The 19104-nt window shown below is 43.6% G+C and overlaps 1 long non-coding RNA gene across 1 annotated transcript; it reads left to right on the top strand.

Annotated features, from left to right (window-relative positions):
• Nucleotides 1-320: 320 nt before the first annotated feature.
• Nucleotides 321-18728, top strand: LOC130543786 (uncharacterized). Its single transcript, XR_008959399.1, has 3 exons — nucleotides 321-383; nucleotides 6000-6151; nucleotides 18586-18728. It is a non-coding gene; the product is annotated as an uncharacterized LOC130543786 (long non-coding RNA).
• Nucleotides 18729-19104: the final 376 nt, after the last annotated feature.

Here is a 19104-nt window from a genome sequence, read left to right as displayed (position 1 = left end):
AAGCCCGATGCTTAACAAACTAAGCCACCCAGCCGTCTCCCAGGAATCTGTATTTTAATAATCATCTGGGTAGTTCTGACACGTGATATATTTATTTATTTTTTATTTATTTATTTATTTTTTAAAGATTTTATTTATTCATAAATCTCACTCTCTCTTAAATAAATAAAATCTTAAAAAAATAATAAAATGTAAAAAAAAGAATATTATGCTAATATTAAGTACAACCACATAAAACAAATTAAGACTAGGAATGCGTTTTTAAAATAATTTCCTTATTTGTGGATGACAATGACATTTCATCTGGCATTTGCTTTCCAGTAATCCAGTGCGGCAAGAGTCCCTAGGAAGCAAAACGGACCAGGAGTTAGTGGTTGTTGAAGGTGGGTGATGCGCACACGGGGGCTCATTCAATTAGTCTTTCACTTAAGAACAAAAACCTCCTCACCTTTGTTATCTTTTCACATGAATCCGACAGCTCCTTTCTAAAGGAAAGACTAGAATTTTGACAATGTAATTCGCACACGATTTTGGCTAAAATCAAGTGTAACACCTTATAATCATCACTAAACATAACTGCAAAATATGTAAAAAAGAAACCAGAAAACTCGACCTTATTCTACACTGCCCTTCCATTCACCTCTGTACTTTAGTTGAAATCAAGAAAAATTCATGAGCAGAAAGATTTATTTAACCATTAAGTTGAAAAAAAATCCCTAAGCCCATACGAAGCAGGCATAGGAACAGGAAGCACGGTGTTTGGTCAAGCACTCACACGTCGTTGGGCACTTTGGGTCCAGCACATTGAGGGACGCTTGCACCCCGGGTTTCTCGCATTGTAACTCCAACTACTAATTGATACAAATATTTTATCCTCAAAAAATCCTTAAAAAACGCTCAGCGTATATTCAGCACACAAAACAACAAGTATTAATCTTAGGTTGGCTTGGATTCAGCGAGTTGTTCTTAATAAAGTATAAAAAACACCAGAAAAAAGAATTTAGGACGAGGATATGGAGCACAGCTTTATGATACAGAAATGCGGGAGTGTGTGGGAACCAAGCAGCGGGACAAGTCAGGAATGTGCGCCATGAGCCCCCCAACCGCCGTCTTCTTGGCCTCTCTTGGTACTCTTGCTTTGTTCTCACCTTCCTCTTCTACCTCCTCCTTCCCTTTTTCCCTCCTCCCCCCACCCCCCCTCTCTGCGCCTGGTTCTGCAGACTGGCTTCCTCTGCTCCCTGGGCTTGTGGCAGAGGACGGCCGCCTGGTGTGCGGAGGCTGGCTCTTACAGACTCCTGAAAGCCGACTGTTATTTGCAGGAATTTTGTAGGCCAGCTGTTACGCATACCATCATTAAAAATTAAATTAGATAAATTCCAGCTAACTAAATTATATTACAAACAAAGGGTAATAAATACTCGAAAATCATCAATTCTTCATTATGTGTTTTACTACATTTTCTATTATCCGGAGGCTGTGTATGGTTATTGTGTCTGTAGGTTGGAAATACGGTGTGAGGACACACCGTTGGGCATCTCTTTCCAACTCTGCATTTGGTTTCCTCCTGTTGGGAGTTTGAACTCAGCCACAGTGGGAATAGTTACACCACAGAAATTGGCAGACATTACAAATCAAGCCTTGATTTATTATTTTGTTGACTGTCCAGAACTTAAGAAACTAATAGTGAAATGTCAATGATGTAGGGTAGACTCTAGAATGCACTGTGTGCTTTGTATGAGGAATAGCACAAAAATTTGAGGAATTACGTATTCAGTGTTCAAACACAATTACCCTTTTCAGCAAAGAAGTCCTCATACCACCGACTAACAAGGAAAGTTTTGATATATGTCTTTGTTGTTTTACTTTTGTCTTCCTAAGATAACACAACATAAATGAGAATTTGTGTTCATAACATTCATGCTGCAACTATTTTCAATTCCTCGTTCGTGACTAGAGTTTTGCTGCAAATACAAGAATCCAGCAAAAATCAATGAAAGCTTTCCGTTAGAATCACTTGGCTACGTGGGATTTGCAATAGAGTCTTATATATTTTATTATATGTGAATTGTACGCTACGCAACAGTAAGACTTGATATATATGTGTGTATGTGTGTGTATATATATATATATATCCATTTATTTTTCATGAAGAGTTGGCTATTAGACATCTACCAGCATCCCACTGGATGGCTGCCTCACACTCCTAAAATAACATCTCTTATTTCCATCCGGATTTAAATACTGTTTTAAATTCCAATTCCATATTCCCAGGGGAGATCATCTAATCTGTTAGTGTGCGTCAATTGGCTGCCCTTGGTCCACTCAGCGAGAGCCAAGGATGCAGGATCACAGAGTATTAAAATCATCCTCCAAGGTCGGGGAGTCTATTCTTAGAGAAGAGGGCAGGGTGATGGGCTGAGCAGGCGTCCCACAGAAGTGTCCACCGTAACAGTAGACATGGAGAAACTCTGGCTTCTTTGAAAAGCAAGCGAAAATTACACAGAGAGAAAAGGCTGAGATGAAAAGAGAGTAGGATAAGTTAGAAGGGAAAAGATAATGAGAATGAAAATTCAAGAAAAGAATTTAAATCTGTTTTGGAGGATGCCCTTTCAAAGTTCACCTAGAACACAGGAAAAGAGACCAGAGAAGATGATAGCTACGAAGGATGAGAGACCCAAGAGCACATGGCTGTGCCAGAGACACAACAGAAATATCCATGCTCTCCTCTTCTGTACTGACATAGTCCTAGTTTTGTTGGAGGTGGCATTAAAAACAACATTCACCATCTCTCTTGCACGCAAAGGTGGACTTGTGACATAATTCTGCCTAATAGATATTAAGCTGAACTCTGCTGAGGACTGCTGGGACAGTTTGGCTTTCCTGATACAGGTACCATCCTTTCCTCCCTCTGGCTTCTTTCATCTTTCTTCTCGCTGGATCATGGATGCAATGGCTGGTGCTAGAGCAGCCATTTTTGGCCATGAGGGAAAAGGCCAAGGGAATCAGGTCTTTAGATACCAACATCCCTAAAACACTGAACCAAGGCTAGCAACTGCTTATCCCCGGACATTTCATTATGTGAACAAGATAAACCTCTATTTTAAGCCATTGATAATCTGGGTTTTCTGAAATATGAACCCCAAATCCCTAGCATGATGGGCCAGCATGAATATGATTAATGTTTCTCAGGAAGAGAGCAGAAGAAGTGAATTAGACCTAATAATTCAAGTTATATGAGAATAAAATTATCCTGAGATGAAAAAAATATGCAGATAAAAGACCTTACTGTGTTCTGAATAGAATCGGCAAAAAGATGTAAAGATATCCCATTAAAGTGCCTAAACTTGAGGAAAAAGATAGGACCCAGGTAGAAAAAGATGGGGATACTAACAAAGAAACAAGTATCAACCTGGTCTTAACAGCAGCATCTGTAGAATTTTATGAGGGAATACACTAGGACTCAAGGATTTCACATGTGTGAGAGGAAAAGAAGAACATTCTCAGACATGCCAGAGCTCAAAACTACACCATATCTAACACACAGTGAAATGCTATGCAATTTATTTTTTTAAGATTTTATTTATTTGGGCACCTGGGTGGCTCAGTAGGCTAAGTGTCTGCCTTCAGCTCAGGTCAAGATCACGCAGTCCTGGGATTGGGCCACATTGGGCTCCCTGCTCAGTGGGGAGACTGCTTCTCCCTCTCCCGCTCCCCTTGCTTGTGCTCACTCTCTCTCTCTCTGTCAAATAAATAAATAAAATATTTTTTAAAAAAGATTTTTAAAATCTTCAAAAGAATAAGAATCTGTATTAACATAGGCTTGTTTATTCATAAAGAGTGAAGGGAAATGTCAGAAACAAGGAACTGTGGTTAATGGTTGTTGGGGGGAAAATGGGGACAAGAATGGGAAGAGGCTGAGTAATCCTTCATACATACTAATTTGGGTTTTGAACCATGTGAAAGTATTACCCATCAAAAAATTAAGCTTAAAATAGTATATTTCGAAGTTCAAATAGTATATAATTTATGTATGTATATAATAGATACATACTTGAATTCTGTATTTAATATATGCTTGCAAAAAGTATTTTAAAGAGGGATGCATGGGTGGCTCAGTTGGTTAAGCGTCTGCCTTTGGCTCAGGTCATGATCTCAGGGTCCTGGGATCGAGTCCCAAGTTGGGCTCCCTGCCCAGCAGGGAGTCTGCTTCTCCCTCTGCCCCTCCTCCCACTCAGTCTCTCAATCTCTCTCTCTCAAACAAATAAATAAAATCTTTAAAGAAATACACCAGCTGGGCGAAAGAGGAAGCAAATTAAAGTTTCAGGAATGGAGAAGTCGTGGTATAGACTGGATTTGCACGTGCAGTCCAAATCAAATGTCCTCATAATTATCATAGAGCTGATTTCAATTAAATGCCAAAAGCAAAAAAAAATTGAAAGAATATATACAATATGAAATATTCTAATTTAGTAATAATAATTTTTATCAAAAACATGAATTATATTATTAATTTAAGATGGTCCCCCAAAATAGTTTCACTCGTGACCCTGGCAGAGTACCACAGATTAACGAAACTTTTGAAAACTATGAAGTCAGCCACCAATAGGACTGAAAATAGGATATGCACTTTCTATGATACTAGACATTATGAAAGAATGGAAAATTCAGTCCCCGTAGCAAAAAGTAGAAAATAAAGAAAAAGCATAAGAAAAAACCTCAATGTATAAATAAGATGAATTATATCAATTGTAATAATAATATAAGCTGATTAAACTCTATTATTAAAAGACAACGATCTGCAGATTAGGACACAAAATCATAACCATATATTGTTTATAAGCTACATCTATAATGAAGTAATAAAAAAGTAAAAATGGAAAAGTAAAAATTATATCAGAGAAATACACATAAAAAGAAAGAAAAGTAGTAAGTTGACATCAATCAGGGAGGATTCAAGGTGGTTAAAAGGTGACATTGGTAAAATTCAAAATTTTAGTTCTATGTATTAAAATATTGGAAATAAAAATTGTTCAGGGGCACCTCGGTGGCTCAGTCAGTGGAGCACCTGACCCTGGTTTTCAGCTCAAGTCATGATTTCAGGGTTTATGAGATTTAGCCCTGCACAGGGCTCCCCGCTCAGTGTGGAGTCTGCTTGAGATTCTCTCCACTCCCTCTTCCTTTCTCTCTGCTCCTCCCCCTGCTCCCACTCTCTCTCTCTCTCTCTCTAAAATAAATAAATAAATACAGTCTTAAAAAAAGTTGTTCAAAGTCTTAAGAGAAAGTAAACAAAACAGTCATTATAGAAATTTTATTTACTTTCAGTATTAGCCTACCAAAGAGAATAAGAAATAACACTAAAGAGGTTCTGAATAATACAATTAATAAAATTGATTTATTAATTGTAAATCAAAACATGTCTCCTAGAAACATAGAATTTGCCATTATATTCAGCACCCAAAGGACACTGGAAACATGCACTATTTATTAGGCTATGGAAAAAAAATTAAAAAGGTTAAAAAGTCAGTATATTTGCAAAAGCAGAAAACATCCAAGCCATTTTCTCTGACTAGAAGGCAATCAAATCAGCAGATGAAAAATAAAAGTTTAAATTAAAAAAATAAAAGTTAACGACTTGGGAAATTTTAGAAGGTACCCTTCTAAGTAACATTTAAGACAACAAAGAAAGAAAAATCACAACTTTTGAGAAAATAAAAATGACAAACTTATACATCAAAAGTTCTGCGATAGGGCCAAAACTGTAGTTAGAGGAAAATTCATACCTTAAAAAGTTTTCAACATTGACAAGACATGATGAAATAGATTAATTAACATAATTCAAGAAGTTGAGAAAATTGCAAGGAGATAAAACGAGGGAACACAAGTAAAGGAAATCGATCAGTTAAAAGCATCACCTAATAAAATAGTAGAATACAAAATAAGCTGCTCATTTCTGTAGAATTAATTTGTTTGTTTGTTTGTTTGTTTGTTTCTTTTGACAGAGGGACAGCCAGCGAGAGAGGGAACACAAGCAGGGGGAGTGGGAGAGGAAGAAGCAGGCTCCCAGCGGAGGAGCCCGATGTGGGACTCGATCCCAGAACGCCAGGATCATGCCCTGAGCCGAAGGCAGACGCTTAACGACCGAGCCACCCAGGTGCTCCTGAATTAATTTTTTTTTTAAGATTTTATTTATTTATTCGACAGAGATAGAGACAGCCAGCGAGAGAGGGAACACAAGCAGGGGGAGTGGGAGAGATAGAAGCAGGCTCATAGCAGAGGAGCCTGATGTGGGGCTCGATCCAAGAATGCCGGGATCACGCCCTGAGCCGAAGGCAGATGCTTAACCGCTGTGCCACCCAGGCGCCCCCTGAATTAATTTTTAAACACAGGATCAAACTTTGCCACTGTTAAATAATATTTATTATGATGGTATGTTTCAGGGGCTGTGGCAGGATGATACAGCACGAGGTCACCTCACACTGGTCTCATTTAAGGATGGAGGCTTGATTGAAGCAGCAGAACCTTCTTATTTAAAAAAATATTTTAAAAAATGAAGCTTGTGAAACAAATCTTTAACAAATGGATTATTGCGGGGCGCCCGGCCGGCTCAGCGAGAAGAGCATGAAACTCTTGATCTCAGTGTCAGGAGCTCAAGCTCCACGTTGGGTGCGGAGATTACTAGAAAAATAAACTTAAAAGAATGAATTATTTGAAAAGATTAATGGAACAGACAAGTCTCTGGAAAGTGTATCATTAAGGAGTGATCACATAAATAGCCAAGATTTTAAGGATTAAAGGATTTAAAAGACCAGGGAATTATAAAAGAATCCACAGATTCGAAGAAGAATTTTTTTGAAGATTTTATCTATTAATTAATTAATTTATTTATTTGACACAGAGAGAGAGCACAAGCAGGGGGAGCAGCAGAGGGAGAAGCAGGCTTCCTGCTGAGCAGGGAGCCCAATGCGGGGCTCAATCCCAGGACCCCAGGATCATGACCTAAGCTGAAGGCAGACGCTTAATCCACTGAGCCACCCAGGCGACCTGAAGAAGGATTTTTTTTTAATTAAGGAAATAACACATTCAACAACATAACACAAAGTAATGAGGGGGGATCTATTTAATTTTTCCTTTCACATACTTCACCAAAAATCAATTTACAGTACATTATATGTTCTCTCTAGGGTTGATTATTTAAGTTGAAAAAGTTTTTTTTTTTAAGATTTTATTTATTTATTTGAGAGAGAGAGCACAAGCTGGGGGAAGAGGCAGAGAGAGAGTGAGAAGCAGACTTCCTGCTGAGCAGAGAGCCCAACCTGGGGCTCGATCTCACGACCCTGAGATCATGACCTGAGCCAAAATCAAGAGTCGGGCAGCTTAACTGACGGAGCCGCATAGGTGCCCCCTTGGCTCTTATATTTGGCTCTCTGATCCATTTTGAACCAATTTTTGTATAAGGTGTTAGGCAAGAGACTAACTTCATTTTTTGGCATGTGGATATCCAGCTGTCCCAGTACCATACTTTGAAAAGACTGTCCTTTCCCCCATCAAATGGTCTTGGCACCTTTGTCAAAATCATTTGACTATACATGAGAGGGTTTCTTTTCAGGCTCTCTCTTCACAATGGACTCACCTGGGGGGGAGCTTTAAAAAACACCGAGGCCTGGGTCCCACCCCCAGGGGTTCTGATGTAAGTGCAGCCTGAGCACGGAGAGTTTTACCCATCGCAGGTGCTTCTAGGGTGCACCCAAGGTTGTGTAAGGAAGGCTGACACTGCCTGAGCGCTCACGCTGAGCCAGGCCCCATTCTGCATGTTTGACATCCTTGAAACCGCACATGATAACCCGACGAGATTGATCTATTGTTTTCCCATATATAGAGCAGTCAATGAGTCACAAAGAGGTTAAATACTTGGCAAGGACACACAGGTCACAAGTGGCAGGGTCCCCACTCGAACTCCAGAGCTTATCACAATGCCGTGATGCCAAGGGTCTCTGCCCGTCTCAGCCATGATCCCTGTCCCAAGATGCCTCTGGGTGGAAAGAAGGCCCATAATCTAAAAGGCAGGAGTATGTCCACCCCTGTTAGACTGGTCTGGCAGCCAAGGTTACAAAAGAGAACCAAGACTCTGTTTGAAGCTCCTGAGACCAACTCCTGCATGGACCCTCACAGAACGTGACCTCAAACCCCTGGGTTGCCTCCCAGAGACGTCTGAGCTGGGATCCCAGGCCACCTGGCCCCTCTCTGGCCCCTCTGGACTCTTATCACTGGCATCCCCAATCCAAGCTCATGGATTTCATGATGTGTAGTTCTTCACGTGATGCTTGGGGGCTCGAAGCCCCTAACACTGACCTGGCAAAACAAATGTGCAGGTTGGGGCCTGTGCTTTCACGGAGAATTGAAGTGGTCATTTTCCCCACTCTCCTGAGCGACCTGGAGAGTCTTTCAGGGCTGTCCTCACCCAGCTGAAGAGTTGCAGGGAGCCAGAGGGAAGCTGGGAATGAGTCTCTGTCCCCCATTCCCTTCTAGTCATTGTGAAAGTAAGTCCTGAAAAGAAAAAGGGGTTCAAATCATGATAAAAGTTGAGGAATTTAAAAAAAAAAAGGCCTAAATAAGTAAAATGTGAGTTCAGAAAATAATCTGTATTTAAAAAAAGAGTCCAATGAGAAATTTTAAAATCTGCATCTGTCGGTTATCTATTAATACATAATAAGTTACCTCAAAATTTACCTGCTTAACACTACTATAAATATTCATTATCTCACATAGTTTCTGTGGGTGGGTCAGGAATTTGGGGGACAGCTTATCTGGGCATTTCTGCCTCAGTCTCTCAGGGGTCTGTGGCCCTCTGAAGTCTTCATGGAGCAGGAAGATCCATTTTCATGGTTCGCATGGCGACTGGCACAGGCCTCAGTCCCGCAGGACATGGCGGCTGGCTTCCTCCTGAGGGAGTGATGCAAGATGTCCAAGATGATCAAAGTCATCCGCCATCATTTCTATAACGTCCTATGCGTTACACTGCTCACCCCCCCCCCCCAGTTCGATAGGAGGGGGAGCACGCAAGGGCTAGAACACCAGGAGGTAAGGATCACTGGGGGCCATCTTGGAGCTTGAAAGCCATACTATGTAAATACAGATAGGAGGTAATGTGTCTATAGTGCGTATTCTGAGCGAGGCACTGTCCTAATGCAGTAACACGTTTAGTTCTCCCCATAACCTTGTAAGGTAAATGTGTTCTTAATCTTGCTTTACACATGAGGAAACAGGCACAGAGAAGTTCAGCTACTGGCCCAAGCTTCACAGCCAGTGCGGATGGAGGCAGAAATTGAACTCAGGCAACCTGCTGCTGTCGGTCACCCAGTGAACCCCACTGCCTCAATGGGGCACCAGGAGGTGGGCATGAAAAAGTGAGGATTAAATCAGAAGAGCCAGAGAAAAAAGGGAACCTAAAGAAATCCAGCAGGAAAAAGAAAGTGGGGAGTGGGGGAGAGAAAGCAGGGAAAAGAAAGGGATAAAGCAGACCAGTAAAACAGGGCTGGTTTTGGAAACGGACGCTGAGGAAGGCCAGGGAGGAAGACAAAGCAGGAGAAGACTACAGTTGAAAATCCTGCAAAGTAAGATTAGGAGTTTTAGAGAGAACAATCGAGGGAGAAACACAAAGCTAAAGCACAATGAAAGGAGGGTTTGGTTTACAAAGATATAAAAGAAACCGAAGCCAAACCCATGCATGAAAAAATAATCCGTGAGCAGGTTATAAAGGAGGGAGGATGGAAAAGTCTCACTGGAGGCAGCTGAGCAGAGCCTGAAAGAGGGTTTTTAGGACACGTCAAGCTTCTAGCTTGTCCTAAAATAGGCAGGAAAGCCTCAGGCTTCCTCTGCCTCTGCAGCCTCCCATCTCTGGGCTGGGCCCCTCGCTTCCAACTTAAGGAGACCTGGGGCAGAATTTTCTAGAACACTGCTTCTCCAAGTGGGGCCCTCGACCAGCGACACCCCATCAGCAGTGCTTGTTAGGAATGCAGAGCCCCAGGCCTCACCCCAGACCCCCTGGTTCAGCATCTGCATTTTAGCACATGGAAGATGGAGCCCTGCTGCTTTGCCAGAAACGCCATAAAGCTTCCCTCAATGTTTAGTTTATGAAGTATTTTAAATCTCCAAAGTAGCAGATAAAATCATGCAGCAAACACTTAGGAATATACAACTCAGATAAAACAAATGTTAGCGTTTTGACAAATTTGTTTCACATCTATTTTTTTTTTCCTTAAAACAGGAAAGGTCTGGTTTCTTCCTCCCACGCCGCCCCCCCACCCCGGTTCTCTTTCCTTTCCTGTAGACAGCGGCTGCTATGAAGTTAGTGTCTCCTCCCCCTGTGTTTTCCGTACACCTTTGTTACAGATGTAGGCTGCAGAAACCACAATCATTTTGTGTGCACTCGATTTTACGTGAATGGTATCACACCCTACGTAACTTTCTGCAGTTTGCCTCTGTAATTCAGCATTGGGTCTTTTTTGTTTTTTTAAGATTTATTTATTTATTTATTGGGGGTGGGGACGGGGGTGGGGTAGGGAGGGGAAGGGGCCGAGGGCGAGGGTGAGAGAATCTTGAGCAGACTCCCCGCTGAGTGGAGCCTGATGCAGGGCTCGATCTCACCACCCTGAGATCATGACCTGAGCTGAAATCAAGAGTCGGATGCTCCCCTGAGCCACCCAGGCGCCCCTATAACTAACTCAGCATTGAGTCTTAAAGGTTGATCTGTGTTGACAGACTGTGGCTGAGGTCAGTCATTTTAATAGCCGTGTAGTATACTTTGATGGCATATTGTGAAATGTATGTATTAGCTCTCCTACTGAGTGACATTTAGGCTGTGTCCAGTTTTTTGCTACAAGCCAAAGAAAAGCTGACACGAACATTTGCAGGCTTTTGTGCACACGCATGCGTGTGTCACAAGGGCACATACCGAGAGGGTTTTCCGAGCCAGTTTCGGCTTGTGCCAACCACATGCAAGTGTTCTTCTTCTTCTTTTTTTGTTTTAAAGATTTTATTTATTTGTCAGAGCACAAGCGGGGGAATGGCAGGCAGAGGGAGAAGCAGGCTCCCCACTGAGCAAGCAGCCCGATGTGGGACTTGATCCCAGGACCCTGGAATCATGACCTGAGCGAAAGGCAGACTCTTCACCGACTGAGCCACCCAGACATCCCACGCAAGTGTTCTTCTGTATTCAAGTCCTTGCCAGCTTTGATGGCGTTGGTGTTTTAGACACTGTGGACTGGCTAAGCGGGTCATGTTCTAGCCCTTTCGGCCTGCTTTCTCTCTGTTGCCGAGATGGGACAAGCGAATACCCACCTTCTCATCTCCCATTCATCCGTGGTGGCTATGGAACATAGCTTTGGGTCCTGTACCTCCCTTATTCAAGGAAAAGAAGCTGAAGCAAAATTGGCAAAATGTCAACATGAAGAATTGATTGCAGGTGCAAAAGTGTCATTATATCATTCTCTTCTTTTGTGGATATTTGAAATCCTTCATACAGCAGAAGTCGGCCAGACGGATTTTAAAGCGTTTGCTTCTCTGACAAAGAGGATGAGTACATTAGCTTTGTTCTTTCCTCTTTGATTCTGGCTTTCAAACTGGGGGAGATGCCGGGAGGCACACCAGCTACCTTACAATCCTGCCGTTGAGCTAGTGAACTGGTGCCCACAGGTGGTTACCTCCAGACTTCTCCAGACTTCTTGTTACGGGAGAAAAAGAATCTCGTAATTGTCTGAGTTCCTGTTAGTTAGGTCTTCTGTTACTTGCAGCCTAATGCATTCCTGATTAATACAGCCAGTCTTGCCAGTTTTTGCCAGTCCGAAGATGTAAATTGTATCTCACTATGTTTTCTTTTTAAAGATTTTATTTATTTATTTGAGAGAGAGCGCAAGCACAGGGAGGGGCAGAGGGAGAGGGAGGAGCAGACTCACCACTGAACAGGGAGTCAGACATGGGGGCTCAACTCCAGGATCCCGGGATCATGACCTGAGCCGAAGGGAGATGCCCAACCGACTGAGCCACCCAGGAGCCCCTCACTGTGTTTTAATACGCGTTTGCCTGTGTGCTGAAGGAGCTGAGTGTTTCTCTATGTTTTGTCTCATGTGTTTATTGGTCATAGAAACTATTCCTTTGCCTGTTTTCCTTTTGGATTTTTGCCTTTATTATTTGCAGGTTAAAAAAATATCTGGGGTACCAATTCTTTCTCAATTATATACATTACAAATATTCTCTCTTGGTTTCTAGCTTTTCTTTTTCACTTTGTTCAGGGCTTTCCATGACTGTAGAAGATTGTCAATGTATCTGTACAAAAGCTTTACATTTTAATGTAGTTAAATTTGACAGTATGGAATCTTGTTAGGCATTCTTTCCCACCCAGAAGGTTTAAAGATAATTCTCCAAAATTTTATTCCACAAGTTTTACTTTTAATATTTAGGTCTTTAATCCCCTTGGAATTTATTTTCAGTGTGGTATGAGCTAAGGTTCTCATCAGTGCTTTTCTTTATGTGGATAATCAATCGTCCCAGTCACGGTTACTAAAGAGCCTACCCCTTTCTCCCTGTATTTGTAACTCCACTTCCTTTATGCACTGTGGTAGGGAGCCCCACTGGTAGGTAGATCCCCAGTGATCCTGCTTCCTGGTACTCAGGGGTTCTTAGTAGTCCCTTCCCCTTGAGGGTGAGCTGGACCTGGTGACTCTCTTGGAATGAATGGCATATGGTCTTAACATGGGTATGTCACTTTTGAGATTAGGTTGCTATAAGAAGATGGTGGCTTCCATCTTGGCTTTTCTATCTCTTTCCCAGTTTCTCATATCACTCACTCTGAAGGAAGCCAGCTGCCATGTTGTGCAAGCAGCCCTCTCTATGGATAGCCCCATATGGGGAGAACCAGAAGCCTCTTGCCCGAAGCCATGTGACTCACCTGAGAGGTGGATTTTCCTCCCTTCATGTTATTGCAACCTGGCCAATGACTTGCTGACAACCTCAGGAAAGACCCTGAGCCAGGACCATTCTGTCACTCTGGACAGCTAATCTTCAGGAAGTGTATGAGATAATGAGTGTTCGTGGTTTCAAGCTGCTAAAATTTGGGATAACTTGTGACACAGCATTTCTTACATATTATCTGCAGATAGCAGCAGGGTTTTTGTTTGTGTATTTTCTTACCAATTCTTTCACTTTTCTTCTTTTTCTCTAAATCTTTCTTTATTATGAATATATATATGTATATTTTTAAGATTTTATTTATTTGACAGAAAGAGATAAACAGGGAGAGCAACAGGCAGAGGGAGAGGGAGAAGCAGGCCCCCTCGCAAAGCAGGGAGCCTGACTCAGGCCTTGATCCCAGGCCTCGATCCCAGGACTCTGGGATCATGACCTGAGCTGAAGGCAGATGCTTAACTGACTGAGCCACTCAGGTGCCCCAAACAAAAATATCGATAGAGGCTATCCTTGTCCTTGTTTCTGTCTTTAAAGGGAATTTTTGTAACATTTCACACTAAGAATGTTATATTTTTTGTTTTGTAAATTTCTTAACAACAAAGAACAGGTTAAAGTAATTCTCTCTCTCTTTTTTTTAAGATTTTATAAATCTTTATAAAAGGTTTCATTTTTTTTTTAATTTTAGAGAGAGTGAGGGAAGGGGCAGGGAGAGGGACAAGCAGACTCCATGCTGAGCACAGAGCCCTATATGGGGCTCGATCCCACGACTCTGAGATCAGGACCTGAGCCAAAATCAAGAGTTGGCAGCTTGATCAACTGAGCCACCCAGGCGCCCCAAAGTAATTCTCTTCTGTTTCTAGTGTGCTGAGTGTGCCCCACCCGTATCTTAGACATTTTAGGATGCCTGAGCCCACATTTAAATGCCAGAGTGAGCTTCTCTGGGCTGGAGGCCTCCTCTGATCCTCCCCAAACCGAGAAAGGCCGCTTTGCCCCAGTGAAGGGAAGGCTGAACACGCTGGGAAATCAACAGCGCCAGGGTCACTTCTCAGCAATGACTTTCTCTTGGGAACTGGAGTATGAATCCCCCAGCTCAGCCACCCCTCTTCCCACTGGTGGGATAATTGTGAGGGTCGGCTTCCGGAGGAACCTAAAGGAAGACCGTGTTTTCATAGAATGGTTGTGGGGCTTATCACTTGTTCTTTTTCTGAATCTATTGAGATGACCATATGGTTTTGCTTCTTCAATCTACAGCTGTGTAAATTATATTGCTATTTTTCAACGATCATATGACATCCTTTCTTCCTGGGAGGAACACTACAGGTAATGTTTTTTCCCACGTTGCTGCATTCGATTAGCTAATGGGTTTTTCATAATTGTTGCGTCTATATACATGAAATCAGACTGTCGGTTTCCTACTTCCCCTGTCCTTGCTGCCTCGGTGTCAGGGTTACACTAGCGGTTGGCCAGTGACTAGCTTCGTACAAATTGATGAAGCTGGATTCTGAGCTTGAGTAAGACAGAGGTTTTCTGTGCCTTGAGGGTAGTGAAAGTGCCTGTGAGGACATGAGGACTTGGTACAGTGCTTTGTAGAATTTTTTATTTGGATTCAATCTTTAATGTATAAGTGTATTTGAGTTTTCTGCTTCTTTCTTTTTTTTTTTTTTTAAAGATTTTATTTATTTATTCGACAGAGATAGAGACAGCCAGCGAGAGAGGGAACACAAGCAGGGGGAGTGGGAGAGGAAGAAGCAGGCTCATAGCAGAGGAGCCTGATGTGGGGCTCGATCCCATAACGCCAGGATCACGCTCTGAGCCGAAGGCAGACGTTTAACCGCTGTGCCACCCAGACGCCCCTGAGTTTTCTGTTTCTTGAACAATTTTGGTAATTGATATTTTTCCAGCTAATTGTCCACTTTATCTCATTTTTCAGATGTATAGTTTAACAGAGTTCAGTGTTTTAGGACAACTGCTGTCTCCCCCCCACCACCCTCCCCCACCCTTATCTAAATTGGGCAGACACCGAAAAGGGGCAAGGAAAAAGGATGCTTGCATTCACCTCTCATGACCCACAAGCTGAAAAGAAATGGGGGAGGAGCCAATAATTTCTTCAAAGACTTTTCATTGTAATTTTTTAAAAGCTCATTAAATAACACAGATGTTCTCAGTGGGTAGCCTTGTCCACAAGGGCCCACCGGCTCGGCAAGGGTCCCAAGGGTGATTTCAGGTGAAGGTGAGAACCGACGGGGCAGCGAGGCGGCTTTCCTGGCACGGACACCGAGACAAGGCAAGAGGCTTATCTGGCAAGGCTGTGGCCACCTGATGGAGAACTGGAGGCTAAGGAGATGGAACTTCACCCCCCAGTTCCCTGGTCTCCTGTCTTTTGCCAAATGCACCATTTCGGAGAGAATTGCAGGGTTGGGGGTGGGGGACACAGACCTTTCCTTACAAATTTGAAGCCCTATTTTAAAAGACAGCTGAGGAGTGGAGGAGAGATAAAGTTAAGGAGAGGCTGGAGCATAGAGGCGAAGGCTCCCCGGCCCTCCCCTCCTCCAGGGCCCTGCCCGGGAGGAGCTGAGTCTCAGGCGTGACCAGGGCAGGAAAAGCCTGCAATCAGGTGGGATGATTTCACCTGGGTGTTGGGAGGAAAGGGTGTGAAAGTGGCCTTGGGACAAGAATGCACAGCGGGGTGGGAAAATCCAGGACTTTGCAGCTGTGCGACCTCGACCTCGGGCAAGTTACTTAACTCTGAAAGCCTTGGAATACCAGAATAAGGTCTCTGATTTGCAACTGAGTTTCCTGCAATTTTAAATTTCTTTGGCTTGGCCACAAGGATGTGGGTCCATGGGGCTGGGAGGAAACTTCAGGGTCCTATTTCCCAAGGCCCCTTCTCCAACCTCAGTAGTAACCCTACTCTATCTCGCTGGTCTACTGTACACTGGGGATTGAGCGAAAGCTTTGTGCTGAGGAAGCCAAGAGTCTGTGGCTTAAAAAAATTGAATGGTAGGGGAGCCCAGGTGGCTCGGTCGGTTAAGCATTTGACTCTTGATCTTAGCTCAGGTCTCAGATCTCTGGGTCGTGGGTTCAAGCCCCATGTTGGGCTCCACGCTGGGCCTGGAGCCCACTTAAAAAAAAAAAAAGTTAAATAGTAAAAAGGAACTGCCATGGGTATTCAACAACCACTGGGATTTTTTAAGTGGTTTTAAATTTTTAAAAACTTTTTAAAGGTTTTATTTATTTATTTGTCGGAGAGAGAGAGCACAAGCAGGCAGAGGGAGAAGCAGGCTCTCCGCAGAGCAGGAAGCCCGATGCAGGACTTGATCCCAGGACCCTGGGATCATGACCTGAGCTGAAGGCAGACACTTAACCGACTAAGGCACCCGGGCGCCCCCACTGGGATTTTTTTAAACAGTGAAACATCACGTTCAAGAAAAGAAATGCACGATGCTGTGCAAAATGGACTAGGGAGGGGAGAGACCAAACCCTTGGTCCTCAAGGAATGCTCTGTAGCCCAGGAAACATCAGCATCACCTGGAAGCTTGTTAGAAAGGCATCTCAAGCCCTGACTCAGACCTACTGAAGCGGAATTTGCATTTTAACTTTCGGTGATTTAGAAATACTTCAAGCTTGCGTCAGTGAGGGCCCAAACCAGGGGTTTCAAACCCAGTTACCCGGTAGGACCAGAGAGATCCCATAAATGAATGAGAAGCCCACTGTGCGGACGAGCAGATGGCAGGAAGACACCATGCCTTGCCGCCATGGGGACGGGACCCTCCAGTGCAGCCCTGAAGACTGGTCATGCCAGAACAGAGGCAGTGCCAGGACTTCTGATTTTCCAAGAGAGGCATGAAATCCAGATTCCAACGGGAAATCTCCTGACTTTTTAATCTTGACAAGTTTTTAAGTTGTACTTAATTTTGAGAAATTTTTTTTAAAACGCAAAAGAGAATAATAAGTTTGTTTTCTTCTAACCAGAGAGGGAAGGGAGGGAGGGAGGGAGGGAGGGAGGGAGGGAGGGAGGGAGGGTGGAAGGAAGGAAGGAAAGAGGGAAAGAAGGAAGGATGGAAGGAAAGGAAAGGGAAGGAAAGGAAAGGGAAGGAAAGGAAAGGAAAGGAAAGGAAAGGAAAGGAAAGGGAAGGGAAGGGAAGGGAAGGGAAGGGAAGGAAGGACTCTAGGACTCTGTAGGCTGAAGCATCCGCTGGGAGTGGCAATTTGTAGATCTGATCATTTATACAGTACAGAACAAGAGAGGGGGGAGGTTAGGTTAGGGCTGCCTCCCAGATTTTGGAGGGGTGCCTGGGAGAATCATGGAAGCAGGAAAGGGTGGAGAGAGAGCAGGCCAGCCTAGGGGAAAGTTGGCTAGTCCTATTTCTGATACGATGAGTGACTTGGAGGCTGTCTCTTTCCCATGGCCATGGATGGGGATATATACTATGTTGCCCTCAGTAAGAATGAGGAAGGCTTGGTGTACGTCGTGACACGGGACTATCTCCAGGTTGTGTTCATTAAACCAAGCAGGCTACGGAATAGTGTGTATGGTATACCGTGGGTCTTGGTTTGGGTAAACTCTGAGACAAGGACCTGGGAGCAAGCAGTTTATTTGAGAGGTGAGCTGGGTGAACACTAGGAAGGTAGTGAAGAAGTGAGACAGGGAAGAACAGCCTCTAACGAGTGGCTTATCCAACAAGCCACTACTCCGGGCAATGGAGCTGAATCCTGCCGAGAAGCTCTGGAACCACACCCCCACCCTGAGTTGTCCCACCAGAGGGCTGGGTGGAGAGTCAAGAGTGTTAAGACTTTAATCCAAATCTAAGCAAGAAGAAACATCAACAAACCCAAATAGAGGGACACTCTGCAAAATAAGGGACTTGAGCTCTTCAAACACACCCACAACGTGAAGAATAAAAAGAGGCAAACTCCTCCAGAGGGAAAGAGATTAAAGGGCAGACAACCAAATGCAGCTCGTGATCCGTAATTGGACTCAGGATCAAAAAGACAAAAACAGGGCTGCCTGGGTGGCTCAGTTGGTGGAGTCCCATGTCCTCTCTGCGCTCTGGTGTCTCAGGGTCAGGATGGAAAACGCAAGTCCTGCCTGCAGTGAGAGGGTGAGAAACGTGTGACGCAAAGAGCACCTGGCACCGGGTACCACACGTGCACCTGCTTACTTGCGCTTCAGTTTCTCAGCTTTGCCCTGGGCCAGGTCATACAGGAGAGAAAGGAGTCAGAATCCAGAATATCCAGAATATGTGAAGAATGCTTTTCTGCTCACCATGACGAAATGCTCTTTATTATCGTTGAAACCCACTTATCCCTTCTCTACAGCCACCTAGCACACATTTCCATATCTAAAGTTTACCTGTTGGGTATATTACATGAAAAGAAAGAGCTTTACTGATGGGGCGCCTGGGTGGCTCAAGTTGGCTGAGCATCCAACTCTTAATCTCAGCTCAGGGCTTGATCTCAAGGTTGTGAGTTCAAGCCCCACACTGGGCTCCATGCTGGGCGCCATGCTGGGTGCGGAGCCTACTTTAAAAAATTTTTTTTAAAATAGCTTTATTGAGATCATTCATCTACCGTACAATTCAGTCTTCTAAAGTGTACATTGTGATGGTTTTTCGTCTTCCACAGGGTTGTGCAACCAGCCCCACCACCACTGTTTGCTGTCTTTCATCACTCCTATTAGCAGCCACTGTCCATTTCCCTCCAACTCCGCCAGCTGTTGGTCGCCACTAATCTCATCACACATCGTGAGGAAAGGACTAGTTGTGGGACCTCAGGCAAGTTCCTTAATGTCTCTGAGCTTCTGTGTCTTCATCTGTCACGTGGGGACAATAATTGTGCCTCCCTCCTAGGGTTGTGGTGAGGGCTAACTAGAGTAATAATTGTAATCTCTTTGGACCAAGCAGTAGCTTGATCAGAGTGAAGCCCTCAATAGATGTTACTACCCCTACTCTTATTTTTTCAGTATTATTATAATGGACCCGGAGAGGTTAAGCAACTCTTCCAAGCTCACAGAGCTGGGTTTTTTCCAGCCTGGCTCTCTGTGTGTGTCCCACTGCCATGGCACTCATTACTTCTTATCCAGACTTTTCATCACCTTCTAAGTGGTCTTCTTTGCATCCATCTCTTTGCCCACTGCTCCATCCT

Source organism: Ursus arctos, unplaced genomic scaffold (assembly GCF_023065955.2).
Source record: "Ursus arctos isolate Adak ecotype North America unplaced genomic scaffold, UrsArc2.0 scaffold_16, whole genome shotgun sequence".
Classification (NCBI taxonomy): Eukaryota; Metazoa; Chordata; class Mammalia; order Carnivora; family Ursidae; genus Ursus; species Ursus arctos.
Note: the sequence above shows the minus strand (reverse complement) of the source record. Positions and strands in the feature narration are given on the sequence as shown.